Source organism: Lontra canadensis, unplaced genomic scaffold (genome assembly GCF_010015895.1).
Source record: "Lontra canadensis isolate GAN:19392208 unplaced genomic scaffold, GSC_riverotter_1.0 scaffold28, whole genome shotgun sequence".
Classification (NCBI taxonomy): Eukaryota; Metazoa; Chordata; class Mammalia; order Carnivora; family Mustelidae; genus Lontra; species Lontra canadensis.
This window is the reverse complement of record NW_022631022.1, coordinates 2,562,877-2,579,367: the sequence shown is the minus strand read 5'-3', so window position 1 is coordinate 2,579,367 and position 16,491 is coordinate 2,562,877.

Below are 16,491 nucleotides of genomic sequence, written 5' to 3'. Positions count from 1 at the left end.
TGAGCTCATCTGCTGAGGCTTCCCGGGTCCTGCCTGGCATTTTCTCCCCCAGCTCCACTCCTGGGGCGCCCTGGAGCCAGCTGCTGAAGACCCCAGCTGAGCAGGTTCTAGTTCCGGGAGGGTGGTGAGAGTGAGGACTGGAGTGGGGAGAGGCGGAGACTCTCAGCAAAAGTGGGAGAAAAGCTTCCATCACTTTTCCTTGCTCCGAACCTTGTCGGGGTCTGTCTCCCTTAACCTGCATCACCGACCTCACCTCACGTTTACTGAGAAGGCTGTTTGATCAGAGTCTGTCTTCACTAGACTCTAATCTTGTCTACTTTCATTCACGACTGACTATGATTTGTTGAAGGAATGAAGGAATGAAGGTATTTTGGGTTTTGCCTTCCTTCCCACACAGAGGGTGTGAGAACAAGTTCAGGGGATCGTCCCTGGGCAGGAGAAGGCCTGGGCTGGGGATGGTGTCCTTGAGGATGGACCTCAGGGCTTCTTAGAAGACCTCATTGGGGAGGAGTCACCAGCTTAGGAAAGGGGAGCCTAGGTCCTTCTACAGGGAGCATGTCAAGGAACGATGCTGGTGACTCCTTCCTAAGGAGGAAGTACCCACGAGACCCAATGATGATGATCTCAGAAAGTTTCTGGAACAGTAGCCAGGGTGCCAGTGAAAATTCTTCTCCTCCTCCTCCTCCTCCTCCTTCTTCTTTTTTTTAAAGATTGTTTATTTGAGAGAGAGAGAGAGAGCATGAACAGGGGGAAGAGGGAGAAGCAGGCTCCCTGCTGATCTGGGAGCCTGACATGGGGCTCGATGTGGGGTTTGCTCCTAAGACTCTGGGATCATGACACGATCCAAAGGCAGATGCCTAACTGACTGAGCCACCCAGGCAGCTCAAGACTGGAAGATTCTAAGGCGTGTGTGTGTGTGTGTGTGTGTGTGTGTAGTATAAAAATAATATATGTGTAAAAATATAGATAACTTTTAAGTTTAAAAAATTACATAGAAAATACCCAAATAGGGGCGCCTGGGTGGCTCGGTGGGTTAAAGTCTCTGCCTTCGGCTCAAGTCATGATCCTAGGGTCCTGGGATCGAGCCCCACGTCGGGCTCTCTGCTCAGTGGGGAGCCTGCTTCCTCCTCTCTCTCTTTCTGCCTCCCTCTCTGCCTACTTGTAATCTCTGTCTGTCAAATAAATAAATAAATTCTTAAAAAAAAAAAAAGAAAGAAAATACCCAAATAGATTCACATACAAAGCAATGGCAACCATCCCTGAAATAAATGGAACAAGAATGGGTTTCTCCTAGTCCCCTTCTCCCACCATCCCTCCTGGAGATGGCCATTTCCGGCAACTGGCCACATCTCTCCCTGTGTTTCCTCTGTGTTTTCGTACAAACTAGGTACCTATACGTATAGGTCGCTTTGATTACTTACATCAGAGGAGATAGATAGGTAGAAGTGTTTGTCAGCCTGGGTTTTTTTCTTTTTATAGTGTATGTTGGCAATCTTTCTGGATCAATGCACCCAGAGCCAGCTTATTTGCTTTAATGCCTTCACAGTGTTCCATCAGATGGATGTTCCCTGATTGATCTAACCAGTCCCCTGTGGGGGAACTTTCTTTTTTTCCCAATGCTTTGCTCTCACCAAGAGCACTGCAGTGCATGTGCCTGTACATGTAATTTCATCCCTGCCTGTGCACATCTAGTCCTAAAAGTGGAATTGCCAAGTTAGTTGTGACTTTGATGGGTGTTGCCAACTCGTCCTTCATTAGAGATAAGCCTCATTCTTTATAAACGGTTATATTCAGTGTCAACATTTAACTAGCATAACTAGAGAGAGATGAGAACGGAACCGTGGCTCAGTACGTGGGAGCCAAATCGACCTGTGGCTGGTGACTGGGGAGCGGCTTGGCCCACGCGGGGAGCTCAGTGGTGTATTTGCTCCAGCTAATCCCTGAAGAAACCATCCCTGGTCCAGAGCCTTACAGTTTACAGAATGTATCTCTGTGTCTAATAAGCCTCCCTTAACCCTGTTGAATGAGGAAGGACCTATTTTCATCCCATTCTGTGGATGAGTAAACGGAGGTTGAAAGAGTCACACTCAAGGGACCAGCATGCTCAGGCTCTGAAACTCCAACTTTCCGGCATTTTTCTACCGTTTCAACTGCTTTCTCCTTTCTGTCCAGGTCACTTCCTGTGTCTCTCCACTCTTGCAACCCTCTCTACACCAAATCCTCCCCAAGTAATGCTGCTTTCAGGATGAATCCCCAAGCCACGTCCTCAGGCTCCAGCAGACCCCGGAATATGTAATGAGATGAGAGCTGGTAAGGATTTGCTGGAAATGCACCCCCGAGCCTGTCCCTAGGGTGAGAACTGATGGATTCTTTTTTTTTTTTTTTGGTAAGATTTTATTTATTTATTTGACAGAGAGAGATCACAAGTAGGCAGAGAGAGAGGGGGAAGCAGACTTCCCACGGAGCAGAGAGCCTGATATAGGGCTCGAGATCATGACCTGAACCGAAAGGCAGAGGCTTCTTAACCCCTGAGCCACCCAGGCGCCCCGAACTGACGGATTCTTATTGCTCAGACAGGCTCAAGGGCAGATGGTAGGAGTTGAGCTTCTTCTACCCAGCCTCTTTGCCCTCCAGGGCCAGAAAATTCATTATTTAAGTTTGAAGAATAAATAATTGTTTGGGGGGAGATGCATAGGTTAACACACATGGGGAAAAGCAAAAGACCTAAGTTATAAAGGTACTTCATCATGCAGAACCCGTTTAGGTTTTTAGTGTGTGCAGTAGACCCTCGAACAATGCAGGGGTTAGGGGCACTGTCCCCCAAACAGCCAGATACCCATGTATAACTTTTGACTCAATAGTTAATAATAGCCTACAGTTGATTGGAAAGCCTTAGCAATAGCATCAATAGTCAGTTACCCCATATTTTGTATGTTACATGTGTTATATACTGTATTCTTATAATACAGTATGCTAGAGAAGAAAATGTTGTTAGGAAAGTCATAAGGAAGAGAAAAGAGTTCTGTTCTGGGTTTACTGATACTGTTTATCAGATGAATAATCTGTCCATACCTACATCAGTTGTGTCTTATGTGATGCAAAGTGATGTAAATGTTCGACATACCGATGTGAGGCACCAAAAATGAAAAGATAATGTCTGATCTGTGCTCATGTGCATAAGGCTTGATAGATTTTAACTTTGTAATTGATGTGTACTTTATGGTAGACTAGTATCCATATCTATTTTATGCATTCATGACATACCTAACTTTCTTATAATTTTTTCGATATTTCTAGGCTACGTGGTTCAACTGATGTTTTTCAAATTGCCACAAACCTCCAAAAATGTTCTCATATATTACACTGATAAAAAGCTGTGTATAAGTGCAGCCATGCAGTTCAAACCCATGTTGTTCAAGGATCAGCTGTAAATGTGTTTTATATATATATATACATATATATATTTTTAAAAAAGATTTTATTTATTTACTTGACAGAGAGATCACAAGTAGGCAGAGAGGCAGGCAGAGAGAGAGGAGGAAGCAGGCTCCCCACTGAGCAGAGAGCCTGGCTTGGGGCTTGATTCCAGGACCCTGGGATCATGACCTGAGCCAAAGGCAGAGGCTTTAACCCACTGAGCCACCAAGGCGCCTCTGTAAATGTGTTTTTAACCAATTTCTTCCCACCCTTTTCCCTGTCATATTTTCACTCAGATGTGATCGCCCTGGGTATCCAGTTTTGAATCCTGTTGTCTTCGTTTCACTTAAGATCATCCACATGTCACATATGCTTTATGGTAGGCAGCATCTAAGATGGCACCGGGCGATCTGGATGGGGTTCCAGATGTGGCACCTTGCCATATTGAAGAGTTTAAGCTGAGTCTGAGAAGACAGCAGAAGCAGGAAGGTCACTCTGACCTTCCCTCTGCCCCTCTCCCTTAAAACAAGTCAGAAACCCTCCTGAGAGAGATGCCGTCCCTGTCTGGGAGGAAAGGACCACCATTATCTGCAAAGACAGAAACACCACAAAGAATCTGAACAAACAGGTCTTGCTAAGTTTCCCCCATTTTACTACATTCTCTGACCCATTATACTCCTCTGAAGGAATGCCTGCCCACTCTTCATCATATAGCATAGGGAATACTCAGGTCTGCTTTTTCTGGTCTTCATTTCCTTAGGAAGGCTCCCGTATCATATGAAACTTATATTAAATACATTTGTATGCTCTTCTCCTGATAATCTGTCCTGCTAAGTTTAATTTTCAGAGCCAGCCAAGGACCCTGAGAGGGGAGGAAAGCTTTTCCCTGGTATTCACATGCTAGTGTAACCCTCTCCTCTTGAACCTGGGCTAGACCTAGTGACTCCATTCTAATGAACAGAATTAGAATTAGAGTTGAAATATTCTAATAGAATTAGAATGAATAGAATATAGCAGAAATGAGGGGAGGTCTCTTTCAAGATCAAGTTACAGAGGCCCATGGGCCTTCCAGGTTGTTCACTTGCTCTGAGGGAAGCCAGCTGCCATGTTGTGGGCTGTCCTGTGGAGCGACAGTTGAGGACCCGATGTCTCAAGAGCCAACAAGGACCTGAGCCATATGAGTGACCTGGGAGGTGGATCCTCTCCCAGCCTAGCTTTGAGGTGGACAGCAGCCTCCTGAGGAACACTGACCCAGAGGCTCCAAGCTGAGCCACAGAAACGCTGAGACAGTAAATGCTTGTTAAGCCACTAAGTTTGAGGGTAATTTGTCTCTCAGAAAAATTTTCCTTTCGTGGCTGTCTGGGCTGTGTTTTACCTCTCATTAATACAAAATTAACTTTAGTATATATCTTCCTGTGCAATGAGTCTTTTCCAAATGTAGCATTATTTCCAGAGGGTGACTCCATCAAGGAGATGATGGAGGTCAAAATTAAGACATGTATAATTTTTCATCAACATCCCCAAGTTACTGTCCTCCAAAGAAGGGGTGACCGAATGGGGTCATTAGTAGTGCCCTGGTCCCCATTTCCACACAGCTTTAGTCAGTACCTTCCTTAGTCTTCCTGATGATCAGTGTTTCCAGCAGTGATCAGATAGTAATCAGACCTTCCCCACCTACCTCCCATGGTCATTGTCCAACCTGAAATCAAAATCATGTCAGTCAAAAGTCCCCTGGATTCCACATGGTGCTCTGTAAGACTGGGAGAGGATATGGTTTTTGCTTAGAATCATAGGACTTCTTGGAGCTCTGCTTATCCCAGCCTCCTCCATTTTATAGGAGAGGAAGCAGCGGCTCAAAGATGACCACGGGTGTGCTCAGTGTCACCGCTAATTCATGGCAGGGCGAGGACAAGGTAACCCAGGTCCTTTGCCTCCCTGCTTCAAGCTGTTCTTTTGGACTCAGCTTCCACCCCTCACATCGCCTGAACCAGATAGGCAGAACTGTAGGTCTCTCCTGCATTCCCTGGGGATCCAGAAAATCCGCACATTTAAGAGAAGCTCACTCCAAATCCTTTCTCCCTTTGCTGCTCTGGCTATCTGACAACCCCCTCCCCTCATTTCCACTTCCACTGTGGCTCTCCCCGGCTCACGCCTGCATCTCAAGGCTGGTTGGCCCTTTGGCTCCAGCCTCGTCCTCTCTCCAAGCCCCTCTGTTAGGCCATGAACCCCAGCCCGATTGTTTCCATCCCCCTGTCACCACAGCCAAGAAAACAGGAAGTGTCTGAGTCACCCGTTGTCCCCTGGGCTTTGGCTGTCTGGGCCTGAGTTCTGGAGTCAGGGAAGGACAAGTAGGGAAGAGGCTGGCTTCACAGATGCCAATTGTCTTGTGGAGCCCAAAAATGAAAAGATAATGTCAGTTTTCCAGCACTGCCTTCCAGCCTGGGGGACCCCAAATAGCCCGTGAGCTAGGAATCTCCCCAGCTCTTCTTGGGATAAAGGTAAGAGCACTACCTCAAGGTTTGGAGTTGAAGAGTTGTCTCTCTCCCCACAGCTGTGGACCCTTGGGCTTGTCCGGTGGCTCTCAAGCTTGGTTATTTATTAAAATTACCCAGAGTGTTTTAAAAAAGACTGAACCCTGGGCTCCAGCCCCAGAGATCCAGGTTTAATTTTTAAAAGCTTCTCAGGTGATTCCAAAGTATAGTCAGGCTTGGGAAACCGCTCCCGGAGCCTCAGTTTCTCTCCTGTCCCATAGGGCTCATGATGCCTACTTTCCACAGCTGCTGAGAAACAAGGTATCCTGGGTGCGTTCAGGCACATTGAAAGGGAAGCACTAGTGTGAGAAGTCTTTCTGTGCCCACCTGTGGAAAGGCTTGGGTGGGAGTGGGCTACCCCGAGGGTTCCCTTGGTCTCAAGAACCCAGGTCAAGATGGTAGTGGCAAGACACCAAGGAATGTGCTGAAGAGCACAAGCAAGCCTGTCTCCCGTCCCCCTGTGGCTGTGCTCCAAAGCACCCAGCACCTGGGCAGAGGAAAAGCAGGGGACAAATAACAGGTGTCACTCCAGGCCGGCCCCCAATGAGCTGCTGGTCCAGTGGTGGAGAAGAGCAGACAAGCAAAGGCTCCAAACACAAGGCAGAAGGATAAAAGCGTTCCAAGAGAAGATAAAAGCTGACAATGAGATGTGTTCTCCCTGGAGGGAGTAAGGAAGACTTCCTGTAGGAGACGGCATCTACACCAGGGGGCTCATGCAGGGTCTGGAACTCCAGACTGAGGGAAATGCAGGAACAAAGGCAGAAAGGTGGGAAGGAAAGTTCAAGACTTCCCATGGCCACCTGGGGGCAAGAGTGAGCATGGAGAGAACAGGAAAGGCAGGAGGCCAGTCACCTGGGCAGAGGCCAGCCTTCCCTTCCAGCCCTTTTCCCTTGGGAACACAAGTATATACTGTATTATTCCATTTATGAAGGAATATTATTCCATTATGAAGAAGTACATTTATTTTATGGCATGATCTGATCATATTTCAAGTATCTGTCTTTGATATTGATGGTTTCTGCTGGCCCTTGGCTACGTTGTCTTGTCACCTGTGTGCCTTTTTTTTTTTTGAATTTTAAATTTTAAATGTAAAAATTATCTATAAATTTCTTTAAGTTGTTTTCTTTTTTTAAGATTTATTTATTTATTTGAGAGAGAGAGAGCATGAGCAGCGGGAAGGGCAGAGGGAGAAGAAGAGAGAACCTTTAGCAGACGCCCCGCTGAGTGCAGAGCCCGACACGACCCATAAGACCATGACCTGAGCTGAAACCAAGAGTCAGACACCACCCAAGTGCTCCATTAAATTTCTTTAAGTCTTTGTACCTGGTTGTTTTTGATTGTAGGTTGAACATTTGTTTGAAACGTCACCTTTGGAAATTACTTGACACCTGAAGTGATGTCACCATCCTTACGTTAGGTCCTTCTGTCAGCATCTGCCAGGCACCTGGGACACTGGTAGTCTCGGATCTCGGTAGTTCAGTTTTCCAGCCTAAGACTTCGTGCCCCTCCCTACCCCCCGTCCCTCGGGGAGTTCAAAGCCAGAGTATAGAGCTTACAAGGGCCAGTTTGCTTCTGGGTCACCTTGACTCTGAAAGTGCAAAGCTTTGGATTTCCCTGTCCTGAATGGGGGCTAGTTCCCAGTTCTGTGCCCTGACTTCCAGGCTCTGCCCAGCTTCCTGGTCACCTTTTCCTGATTGGCCAACTCCACTGTGGCCTCCCGATGCTTGTCTCACTGGCCAGGCAATTTCCTGATATCTTGCTGGCTCTTTGATGCTTTTAAGATTACTTAATCTCTCGTGGCCAGTTGTTCTAAGTTGCCTTCAGTAGCAGATCTGGTCCAGACATCTGCCTTTAGTGGAAATAAAGATCCTCTTCTAATTTGATTCTACCATGATTGTGTTCCTGCTTAATTGTTTAATTCTATAATTGTACCTCTTTTTCTTTTAAATAAAAAAGATTGATAGTCAACTACATATACTTACTTGTGTTTTCTGACAATACAAAAAAAAATGTTCAAAACAATAATACCAAGATGGATTAAAAACAGGGCATGAGCCCTGCACCCACCTGATGTGATTTGGCCTGGGTCTGTGCGGTTCTTTGGTACCTCACTCCCTTCTATCCTCAGGCTGCTGGAGCTGTGCCCCAGGGCCACATCCTTCTGTCGAGGTTATTTCTTTCAGAGGAAATAAAACTGGGGGCACCCTTCTAGACTTTAAATTCACTTTGCAAATCTTTCTTATTCTATTAGCATTAAATTTTAACAATCTCCTTTGAGACATCTTTGAATAAGATGGCCATGGGAAGTCTTGAATGCACTTTCCTTCCCACCTTTGGTCCAGTTTATAAACTTAATCAAACATATTAAAATATTTTATTTTATACATATGCATATATATGTATGTATATATATATATATACATATATATATATTTTTCCCCCACGCCCAATGTAGGGCTTGAACTCACAACCCTGAGATCAAGAGTTGCATGCTCTAGTGACTGAGCCAGCCAGGTGCCCCTTAAAATATTTTAACCTTTATTCAAAAATTAGACATCTTATTCCAGTAGTCTAATTTCTGACTGAACCAACAAGAGCTTTCGTCCTCAGTATTAAATAATCTTTATAAAACTGTCAGTTAAACTTATAAAAAAATCTGAATTAAATAATAAAGATCAAAATATCGTGAATTTAAAGTTCTCTTACATGTTTTAATATGATGCATAAACTCATAGGATGCTCAGCTTAAATTATTCAGTTATATATGTTCAATTAATAGTTCTATGGCTGTTGCTCTAAAAGACCACATTATCTATTACAAGCATTATAGAGTAACAAATACACATTGTTTACCTCAACACAAAAATACCAGTGTCAGGGTCAAGTAGCCCACATCCTTGGGTCCAAATGTTATACACACTTCCCAGATCTTCTGGTGCAGTTTCTTCCCAAACAGGCAGCCTGATTGGTTTTTGTATTTGACACTTAAGCTAGGTGTGATAGGCAGGATAAGATCCTCCCTCCCCAAGGGAGCCGCAGCCTCATCCCTGGAACCTGTGAATATGTTACCTTACATGGCAAAAGGAGACTTTGCAGGTGTGGTTAAGGTAAGGTCTTGAGATGGGGAGAGTAGCCTGCCTTATCCAAGTGGGCCCAGTGTAATCACAAGGTTCCTTATGAGGGACAGGGAGCAAGAGAATCAGAGAAGGAGGTGATAGCCAAAGCAGAGACCCGAGTGATGTGATTGCTGGCTGAAAGGGAGCCAGGAGCCAAGAAATGAGAGCCATTTCTAGAAGCTGAAAAAAGGCCGGGGAACAGATTCTCCCCTAGAGCCTCCAGTGGGAATGCAGTCCTGCCAACACCTGGTTTCAGCCCAGGGAATTTCATCTGGGACTTCTGACATCCAGAGCTGTAAGATAAGAAATCTGTGTTGTTTTAACCCACTAAGTTTGTGGTAATTTGTTACAGCAGCAGTAAGAAACTAATACAGTATATATATATATAAATCTTCACTTAACTCTAAGATTTCTGAATTCAGTATCAGCCTAAGGTATGTAAAATCCATTCCATTGAATTTTAAGGACTTTTGAATGATGGCAGCAACAGAACTGATTATAAAGATAAAGGAAAACTACACAATTGTGTTTGCCCAGCACCCTCCACTGGAGATGGGAAGCTCTGTTCCTCACTATCCTTCATTCCGTGTGGCTACGAAGTAAGCACTTACTGAACGTGATTGTTTGGGTTTGTTTCTAATCAGACAGGTTCATGTTCTACAGCGGACAGTCCTAGCTTCTTGGAATGTGGTTTCTGCAGCTACTGGGGCTTTTTGACATTCAGACACCTGAAGACCATTGTAGACGTCACTTCTATCAGCGATTTTATGAGACAGGTCCCCAGGATATGGGTGGTGACAGCCGCAGAGAACAATCATGATGTGGTGTGGTACATGCAGGGACAGCTAGTTATGCGGAACCTCTTCCCATCACAGAGGAGGGAGGGTGGGAAGGGTTGGTCGGGGCGACCTGGGACACAGGGGCTGAGAAGGGACAGCGCATGGACGAAATTGACAGCTGGGAAACATGAACAAAAGTTTGCCATGTCTTGGGGACCCTTGGTGAGGAAGGGAGGAGACCCAGGCTGGAGCTGGTGGGGATCCCTCTGGAGCCTAGCCCCTCCATCAGTGTGGGTTCACGCAGGCTGGGTTTCAGTCCCAGACCTGTCTGTGCCTCAGTTTCTTCATCTAAACAGTGTTATTCATGCTAGAACCTTCCTCTTCACTGGGAGGCTGGAGGCCACTGGAAGGGCAGGGAGGACAGCGTATGTCCAGGGAGGTAAGTCTGACTCTAGCCAGTGGAGCCACTGGGGACTTGTGCCCCTCAAGGACATCCCTTGTCTGCTCTCCCCTCCTCAAGGCCTGGACCCAGGCCTTCACTTGCACTGATGACAAAACTGGCAACCAACCTCCGGTGAGGGGTATGTGGGACTCCAGACTAAACTGGATGGACCAGAGTCTGAGGGTGTGACAGCTCTGGGAATCTGATCCCCAGGGACCTGGAGCCTCGCTGGAGTTCATAACAGACTCAGAACTTGAGTCTGGGTCTGCATGGACTGCCCCTGACACACCCCTTTTCACAGTCAGGCTCACACCTCAGGCCCAGTGCTGGTTATAGTGCTCTTCTCCAGGTCTGCCTTCCCCACGGTGTCTTTGGGGTTTGGACAGAATGCCCAGTTGTATTTTAATTCCAGATGAGCAACTTTGGCTTTTTATTTATTTATTTATTTTTTGTATAAGTATGTTCCAAGATTTGCATGGGACATACTTACACTGAAAATATTACTTGTTGTTTATCTGAAATCTAAATGAAGCAGGCATCCTATATTTTACCTGCTAACCCTACTGCCCAGGCCTGAGGCATCTTTCCTAGTTGTTGAGACACGCTCATACCCCTGGTGGACACACTGATGTTTCTGCCTCTGCCTGGGAAGTTTCCCACTTGGGCCCAGAGCATCAGTGGCGGAAGTATCCAGGGAAACCTTGCAAGGAAGGGGTGGCTGCCTTGAAGAGTGACTGGGAAGGAAGCCTGAAGGTGCCCCCATAAAGCGGGCCAGGCTGAGAGACCTCCTTCTAGGCTCTGACTCCCTCTAGGCTCCCATGGAAGGGGGAGAAGGTAAACACCACCCCTGCCCTCCCCTGCAGCCTGCCCACCCCTCTGCCCAGGTCTCCAGGATGGTGGGAGGGCTCAGAATTAGTGATGGTGATTCTGGAAGTAGTTCTGGAAACCGACATGGCAAGACAAGGAAGGATCCAGATGGCTCTGACATTGAATCATCTAATCCAGACCGCTTTTGGGCCTGTTTCCTGGGGAGAGGGGCTGCTGGCCTGCAGAGGGCGCCCTCGCCCCACGGTGCTGGTGGTGGTGGGCGTGATGCGATGAGTCTAGAGTAAAGTTCAGGCCCAGGAGGAGGGCACCCACCCAGGTCAGAGGCTCATAATCTGTCAGACCCACCACCTCTTGATATAAAATATTGTGGATGCCCTTTTTACCATCCTGAAATGAAATTCACACATATTACCACCAACCCAGAGACAAATAAAACACAAATGTATTGCTTTAATTGTAATAGAAAGGAAAAATGAAAAGAAAGCAATTGAGAATAAAATGAAATGTATTTCAGTCTGTAAACATTTAGGCACGGCTACACTAGGAAGGCCTTGCCATGTGTAATTATTTACCTCTGGCTTTCAGCTGTAGACAGAAGTACTGAATGTGACAGGTCAGTTGCAGGTACATACAGGGTAGTGGCTCAGCTGGGTAAAATACCTGCCAAGATTTTCTGGAAAAGGTTAAAAAAAAAAATCAAAAGTTTATATTTTTAAGTAATCTCTACCCCCAACCTGGGGCTGGAACTCAAGACCCCAAGATCAAACGCTACACACTTTTCCCACCGAGCCAGCTATGCACCCCTGAAAAAGGAATATTTCTTGATAAAATTCCAAACTAAACAAAGTACAGGTCTTCCCTGGATTTATGTAGTTTTCTTCCTAGGAAATCTGGTGTATGCTTTTCGAGCCATACAACACTATATTTTGTGTTTATATGTAAAACCAAGTTAGAGTCTGGGCTTGGAGATCTGTAAGTAGGTTTTTCACCAGTAGTTCTCCTGGGACAGTTCTTTGTTGTGGGACCATCCCCCTGTCCACCCATGGGGCCCTGCTGCCCCATCATTACCCACAATTCTATAAAATGTGTCCTGGAGCCATATGTGCTCTTTCAGGGTCAGCGTAAGGAGGCCACATGGGGAACCCGGAGCCCCCAGCCTCCAGCTTGGCTCCCTGCACTGGAGCCTGGGCCCACGGCACCCCCCAGTTTACAGACACTGTGAACTCCGGTGGAGCTCCTGGGGTCTGAGCCAAACGCGGTGGCCCTCAGGTTGTTTGGGGTACAGGGGGAGGCAAAGGAAACAGGATGGACTCCCCTCTACGTTCCTCCTTTCTAGGGACTCTGTCTGGAACAGATGGGGGAGGTGACAGCCTTGCATCCAATTGTGGTGGACAGGGTGACGTGGCTCCCAGATCCTTCTCCCAGAGGGACTCGTTGCCCAGCTGTTGGGACTGCTGTCCTTGCTTTAGGGATGGTCCCAGCTGCGGAGTTGCTTCCCTAAGGTTGCCCCCTCCTCCAGGCAGCCCACATCCATGGACTTCCTAAGCAAGGAATCTAAAGGCCATCTCAGCCCCAGCTTAGGACACCTCTGAAAGGCACAGGGGCTCCAGGGCCTCCCAGGAACCACAGCTCTGCTTCTCCCCCTGCCTACTCCTGCTCTGTCCTCTCCTTTCCACAGATGTAGATCCCAAGGCCTCCTTAATAAACTCCTGTACCTTACTCCACCTTGGAGTCTTCTTGGAGAAGCCAACCTGTGATACCCGGCAACAGGCAGTGCTGGGGGATTGTGGGACCCGCCTGGGAAGGGCAGCACAGGAAAGGGCGGGACCATTCCTGTTGCGGGCATTTGGGAGGGCCCCGTTTCAGTCAGGGGCCTCCAGAGAAAAGGACCCAATAGGATAACTGTAGATAGATTGAAAGAGATCTAATACGAGGGACCAGCTCGTGCGCTCGTGGAGGCTGAGGAGTTCCACCACCTGCATTCCACAGGCCCATGGAGGCCCACGGTGTAAGTCCCAGTCTGAGTCTGAAGGCCCAAGAACCAGAAGTACTAATGTCTGAGGACAGAGAAGACAGATGTCCCAGTTCAAGGAAAGCAAATTCACCTCTCTTCTGCCTTTTGTTCCATTCCGACCCTCGGAATGCCCATCTGCGTGAGGGCGCCCTTCACTGCGTCTCCATGTGCCAGGCTCTTCCGGAAATGCACTCACAGTCACACCCTGAAATAATGTTTGACCAGCTGTCTGGACATCCCTGAGCCCAGTCAAGTAGACACATAAAATTAGCCCTCTCAGCGCTCCTAGAGGAGGTGGGCTGCGGGCCATCTCGAAGGACGGTTAGGACTTGAAGAATCTGAGATTGGGAAGGCAGGAAGGGAATTTCAGCAGATCACCGTACGATGTGCCCTCATGCCCTGGAAGTAGGTACTTTACTTATACATTTCACCCGAGCGGGGAGGCTGGCCTGGGGGAATGGCGAGGCGTGGAGCTCTGCTGGAAGAGAAGGCTGCGTTGAGTTGGAACGTAGGCTTTGTATGGAAGGCGATGGGGAGCTTCAGAGAGGGAGAGCTGCTGCAGGATAGACATTTTCAGTAAGGTCTCTGTGGTACAAATGCATGTTGTGTTAGAAGAGTTTGAGGCTGTTGCTAATGTCTGAGATCCCATAAGTCCTGCCCGGAGCTGTGGCCATGGGGCCGCCGCACCCAGGAGATGACTGGGTGAGGGGTTGGGGGAAGGGAAGGAGGGCCCCCAGCCCGGAGCTGAGCTTGTGGAGGACGGTCACTGGGCAGGTGTGGATGGCTGCAGGGGACTGTATGGTTTTTCTCGGATGGGGGCAGGGGGAAGTGAGCCTTCCCTTGTACAGGGTCCGCCTGGGGACCATCAACTGTGAGGACCACAGTGCCCGTCATGGGTGGCTCAAGGGGAGGGCAGGGAGAACAAGGGCTGGTATATCAAGTAGCTAATGTAACACGCAACACCCCTACCCCGACATGTGCACCCTCATTTCAGTGCCTTAACCCAAAACAATGTTCCTGTGCGTTTGCCCTAATGCAGGTGTTTCTTGGTGGCCGGTGACTCTCCTCCATGGTGACCAACACTTTTCTAACTTGTGGCTCTGTTAGCTCCAAGGTTCTCAGTGTTCCCTATGTTCAGTGGGTGGATGACGAAAGAGGGGGCACACCCACTTCTTAAAGGCCTTGACCAAGAAGTGACACAAATCACTTCTGCTCTTATTCTACTGGTGAGAACCAATCATGGGGGCCATGCTAGACGCAAAGGTGCCTGGGAAATGTAGACCATGATGGGGCAGCCACTTCCCAGTGACAACTGCACATGGAAGAGGGGAGCCGTGTTGGGTCTGCAGGGAATCCTCGTTGCCCCATCTGGCCATGGGCCCAGCAGGAGGAAACGCCCCGTCTCCAGCAGGCTTCCAGAACAGGTTTACACGGTGAGTGTTGAGGGCACTTCGTGTATCTTATGGGTGGGATCTGCCCACAATAGGCTGGGGGGTGGTAGGGTATGTGAAGTGTGACCCTGCTATGCTCTGTTGTGCAATGTGGCAGTTGTGGGCTCTATGTCTGTTGTGTTGGTTTTCTGTTTTTCTGTGAATTTCTATTGCTGTGTAACAAGTGAGCAAACATTCAGCTGCTTAAAACAACATGCACAGATTCGCTTCACAGTTCTGTAGGCTAGAAGTCCAGGTGGGGATGGTTGGGGTCTCTGCTGAGAGTCCTACAAGGCCAAAATCAAGGTGTGGCTGAGCTGGGCTCTTCTCCGGAGGCTCCAGGGAAGATGAGCTTCTATACTCACTCAGTCTTCCTCACAGGCACAATTCAGTTCCTGGCAATTAAAGGACTTACTGCCTGTTTCCCTGCTGGCTGTCAGTGGGGGGTTGCTCTCAGTTTTAGAAGCCACTTCCTGGTCCTTGTGTGTGGCCCCTCCACTTCCAAGGCCACTTCCAAGGCCAACAACTGTATGTCAAGTCCTTCTAGCGCCTTGGAGCTCTCTGATGTTCCCTTCTGCCACCAGTGGAAGAAAACTTGCTTTTTTTTTTTTAAATTTAAATTTTATGTATTTGAGAGAGAGGGAGAGGGAGCACAAGCACGGGGCTGGGGAGAGGGAGAGGGAGAAGCAGGTCTCCTGCTGAGCAGAGAGCCTGATGTGGGGCTCCATCCAGGACCCTGGGATCATAACCTGGGCCAAAGGCAGACGCTTAACTGACTGAGCCACCCAGCGCCCCAGAAAACTTGCTTTTAAAGGGCTCGGGTGAGTAGATTAAACTGCCCAGATAATCTCCCTTTTGCCATACACCATAATCACAGGAGTGATATTTCATCATATCCATAAGTACCACCCATACTTAGAGGGGAGGGGGTCTGACAAGGTCAAGGGTCAGTGGGGATCATTCTTAGAATTATCCCTCCCACAAGGGCTGGGTCCAAATGCCCTTGATCCTAGTTTCCTCCAGATAATTCCAGATACAGATAATTGTATCACATGACCATACGGTGAGAATTAAATTTATTTACCCATATATATGAACATATATATATTTATTTACCCATATATATACCCATATATATGAACAAACATTTGCCAAGCACCTTCTCTGAGCTGGCGGCCGCTCTGGGCACTAGGCATCCAGATGCAGACATGACAGGCGAAGGTGACATACGGGAAAGGCCAGCAGCACGACTCAGCCTGTGCTTGGGCAGCAGTCACAGAGTTGCTGGCTTGGGGCTGACGTTTCATGCCTTCATCATCCCTCTCCCCCTGCCACCTGGCACAACCTCTCACGCCCTCCCCGGACCCAGGAGCAGACATCTCCTAACTGCTGGGAGGACAGGCTACCTCCCCTGAGCTCAGGCATGCAAAGTGGTGGCAGCCGCAGCATCTCTGTCCATCAGCTCCTTCCAAGGATGCAGAGAATTCATCTGCAGATGTCTCCTGGAATATTTAAAGTGATTAAGACAAATACCCACTAACTGTCCACGATGTGCTGTGCTTCCTCCAGGCTGCCCTCCCAGACTACCCACAGCGAGGCATGATCCCTCTTGGATGACTACAGTCCAGCCTGCTTCTCTCCTGCAACATAGTGCCCCCCGCCTCACCCTGTACCACTCCACTGGGGGGTCATATCATACCGCCATTCCTGGTCACTGGCTAGAGGGCTGCCTGGAAGAGTTGCCTGAGGGGGCAACTGATTGAAGACCTGTCAGTTTCAGCCTTGGCCCCCTGCACCACCTACCCTAGGAAAAACCAAGGCCAGTATAGAGGCTCTTGCTTTCAAGTGGTGGCTCTAAAGGCCTAAGCTCTCACCTTCCTCTCCCTGTGAGTCCCACTTAAAGGGCTCCTTTGTGCACATCTGCCGCTCCCCCC